The 4,376-nt window shown below is 42.0% G+C and overlaps 1 long non-coding RNA gene across 1 annotated transcript; it reads left to right on the top strand.

Moving 5' to 3' along the window:
* Positions 1–243: 243 nt before the first annotated feature.
* LOC311224927 lies at positions 244–3,570 on the top strand. The gene is made up of 4 exons (XR_014619478.1): positions 244–265; positions 889–1,079; positions 1,972–2,710; positions 2,996–3,570. It is a non-coding gene; the product is annotated as an uncharacterized lncRNA (long non-coding RNA).
* Positions 3,571–4,376: the final 806 nt, after the last annotated feature.

Here is a 4,376-nt window from a genome sequence, read left to right as displayed (position 1 = left end):
ACAGTACTGTATTTGCAAATCTGGTATGTCATAAATGTATAGATGTAGCAGTACTGACTATCTGTATGTCGTGTGTGTCATATATTTCCTGATGAATTGAAAATGGGGGACCCTGATGTAAACAAGACGAAAGTCTTTCTCTGGTCTGCATCCCCTTAACAATTGTATGTATTGTACTGTACTGTACCCATTCTGCAATCTGCAAACCAAGAATCAAGAGGTTTATTTGTCACATCATTCCAGGTTCAACTAGAAGACTGATAAGGTGAATATGCCTACCACATTACTACTACACCTGCATATAACCCATACAACTCTGTATGATATCAATAATGCTGTAAATACCGTATACATTACTCAGTAGTACTCTTTATATATTTTGTATCCAGTCTAATCACCTGTACATTGAATATTGCTATTGCACTTTACTGCTATATTTGCACTCCGGTTGGATGCCAAACTTATTTCCGTTGTACTGTACTTGTGCTGTATAATGACAATGCATTTTAATATAATCTAATACAATTTTGTGTTGAGCGACATTTTATCTCATGGCACAAGGGCATATTAAACATATTTTCCCTTATTCTGAAATACAGTATATATAAATAAATATATGCGTGGCCCACAATCTATAGGCGTGGGATTGAACAGGGTCTGGCTACAGTCCCTGGATCAGTGGGGAGGGTCTGTCTGTTGGGATGGAGAGGCTGGTGGAGGGATGGAGAGGCTGGTGGAGGGATGGAGAGGCTGGTGGGACGATGAGGAGGCTGGTGGGACGATGGAGAGGCTGTAATATTAAATAAGGTGCAACGTTATTGTCTGAAATAATGTTCACAAATGATTTAATTCATATTAAATGTATATATTGACTTACCATTTGTGTAGAAGCGATGGAGACTCGGGGGAGACGATGGAGAGACTGGTGGAGGGATGGAGAGACTGGTGGAGGGATGGAGAGACTGGTGGAGGGATGGAGAGACTGGTGGAGGGATGGAGAGACTGGTGGAGGGATGGAGAGGCTGGTGGAGCGATGAGGAGGCTGGTGGGACGATGGAGAGCCTGTAATATTAAATAAGGTGCAACGTTATTGTCTGAAATAATGTTCACAAATGATTTAATTCATATTCAATTTATATATTGACTTACCATTTGTGTAGAAGCGATGGAGAGGCTAGTGGAGGGATGGAGAGACTGGTGGAGGGATGGAGAGGCTGGTGGAGCGATGGACAGCCACGCTAGGTGGTGGGACATTTGTAGGAGCAACGGTCAGACCAAACACGTCCATGGCAACGATCAAGGTGTTTGTTGGGGGCCTGCTTGTTGTAGGCCTAGATGTTGCTTGGCTTTGCTGGTCCTTCTTTGCCCTTTTTGTCTGGCTTTTACTCCCAAGATGCCCATCGTCAGACAGCACTGTTTTTCTTTCAGCCCGGATGTGCTTTGCTGCGATTCTCAACCTCAGCCTGATGTATCTGTTGGTTATTTTCTTTTGTACATCATGGCATGAGGGTAGTCTGCTGTCTAACAGCTTAGCCTCTCTCTCCAGCAAATCCATGGCATTTGGAAGCTTCATGAGGGCGGCACTGGTCTTGTTTCGGAACAGCGACAATCTACTTTCAGCTTCAGTATGTCAAACACCTCCCCTAATATTCCTGGTTCCATCTTTATATGCTGCAGTCTCCTTTGCAGGGTTCTGATGTCGGGGAGAGGAATCTCCATCTCCTGAAGCAGCCTGTAGCCTGTTGAGCCTGTGGCAAAACGGATTTTTATGGCCTTTTTAATGATGTCATTTCCCCATCTCATGCCCCTCTTGCTCTTCATACCAATCGCTTTAATCTGATCTTTTGAAAAAATTCCAGCTAATTTCTTTTCCATGACAATTTTTTTTCCCCGTAGGACCACATTCATTCTTTTTTGTCTTTTTAGGGCTGCCTCTAACTGATTTATTTTTCTTTCTAACTCAACCCTCAGGTCTTTCTCACTGGCTCCTGGTTCACTTGGACGCTGCACACTGGTTTCTGGCTCATTGGCTCCTGGTATGGCCCTCTCATCAATCTCCTCAGTCTTCACCTTCGTTGCCCTCTCTTCCCTCATTTTCCCTTCCTGCCTCAATATCTGAAATGATGACATGGCATTGTCAGTGAGGGTGTACTGTGTAGGCTAGTCATTGAAATTAGAAATATTATATAAATTATAACTTCACGTTTATTCATACCAAAGTTAATTTGAGCACAATATGTGTGGTCACTGGCCACTGTATGAATATGTGCTGGAGGTTCTGGGGTTCTCACAGTGGGACCCTTCCTCCTCTTGGGTCTCGGGCGATGCACAAATAGTGTCGGAACAGCATCAGCCTTCAATTTCAGATGGCCTTTTCTGTTTGCTGTGAACTGTTCTCCCTCAAAATGTGCCTGCAGAATAATTCCAGACTTTACCCCATAATTGCTAATCACAATTTCATTGTAGTCATGTACATATTACAGTAAAATAAATTGAACCTTAATCCACAAGTGAAATGTCCAAATGTGGAGTAGAAATGTAACTTACCGCACACAGTTTTCTACTATTGTAATTTCGTGTGATGGTCAGGTTGCTTCTGCTGACTTTGGCCAACCATTTTCTTCTCCGGTCTGTGTCCTTTGGGAACCCATACATACGGATCCCTTTCTCTGACCGATTGGTGGACCCGAATGCTGAACAGCCGACCATGGTAAGACGTTGATCTATAAAAGTTAGATGTTATGATTAAGCAAGCAAAATATGTATACTAAAATATCAAGTTTCCCACAGCAGAAACTGGTGGGTGAACTCTAAACCCTCTAAAATATTGAAATCAAATAGTTTTATTGTCACATACACAATCATACACCTCTTGAAGCAGGATGCTTGCATGCTGTGGAATGGAAATGTTAGAGATGAGAAGATACAAGATGTGTGTTGTTGTAGAGTGCATGAGCAACTCCATAACTCTCTATCTCCCTGTTTTGTTTTCTAGGATAAATTACCACTATAATGACGTGCATGTGTCCAGTCTGTGGTGAGCAGCAGTCGTGACAGAAAGGCCCTAGCACTACAAACAACAGGAGTGGAAGACTGGACCTCTACATGGACATTGGACATATTATAGGCCTTTATTACATGGCGTTTTCACATTCGCCGAAATGCTTGCTTGTGATTGGTCAATAGCCCCCCTGTTTTTTCAATAATGACCGCAGTGCGCAGCTGTTCGCAATCAAGCCCACTGACACACACTGTTTCAGTGCAATTAGACACTCGGTGTTCTGCTGCCGGCGATGACAGGGGGCGGAGCGACGAGCGGAGACAGAACGCAGCCAGAACCAGTATTGCGAGTCGATGTAAAATGAATTAGGTATATTGTTAGTAAGTTAGCCATGTAATAAGCGGGATAATGTATAGCCTACTCGGTCATTGTCGCAAAATAATTGACCTTCACTACGTTTAAAACACCTCGGCGCGGCGCCTCGGTATTTTAAACTCTGTGTCGGTCAATTATTTTGCGACAATGACCTCGTAGCCATACATTATCCCTTACATAATAATAAAAAATGTGTGGAATGCAATTGGTTGCTTTGTATATTTTGTACTGTTGACCAAACTTCTTTCTTGGCTTAATTGAGTAGTATCAATGGTTACAGTATGAAATGTAAATGCTAAGAAATGCAGAGTAAACAGCTTGATATGATATTCACTGCATTTTCACATGTGCATGTATGAATGTCTTATACTATACTTATACTATAGATAGCATTAGGATGTGTAGAAGCACAAGTCTCTCTGCCACTCACCTGAAATGCTATTATATATATTGAATATAAATAGCCCACATATAATGTGGGCTGATTAATACAATGATGCTTGATTGTGTAACAACTGGTGATATGGCTCATGTAAAATAAGTCAGCTAGCACAGCTAGCATTTAACGTTCGAAATTGCCGTCATCGCCTAGTGATATAATGTAAATATTAAAGTAGCAGATATGTAAATGATATATCGCAACAGTGATCAATGCACATTGTATTAATAAGTACCAAAAATTGCTGTAACAGTAGTAGCAGAGCCGTATAATTAGTTCTGCCGTTCTGTCCCGCTGATATCAAGTTGACAGGAAGGTCAAATTGGAACTACAGGTAGCTACGTGAACCACGTGATATCCTGTCGGCGAGATCAAAGCGTGTCGCAACTCTTAATTAAAGGGCTCTGAATGAAACGGAAAAGATTGGGAGGAAGTGACGAAGGAGGCGGAAGTTTACTGCCAGAAAAAAACAGTAGAAGAAGCCTACACATTCGTCCACTAGATAATTTCTGTCGGACAGTTAGTAGTTAGTAGTTCGACTTTTATAACAGTAGTAGTAGC

This window comes from Notolepis coatsorum (assembly GCF_963971535.1).
Source record: "Notolepis coatsorum genome assembly, chromosome: 3".
NCBI classification, from domain to species: Eukaryota; Metazoa; Chordata; class Actinopteri; order Aulopiformes; family Paralepididae; genus Notolepis; species Notolepis coatsorum.
Note: the sequence above shows the minus strand (reverse complement) of the source record. Positions and strands in the feature narration are given on the sequence as shown.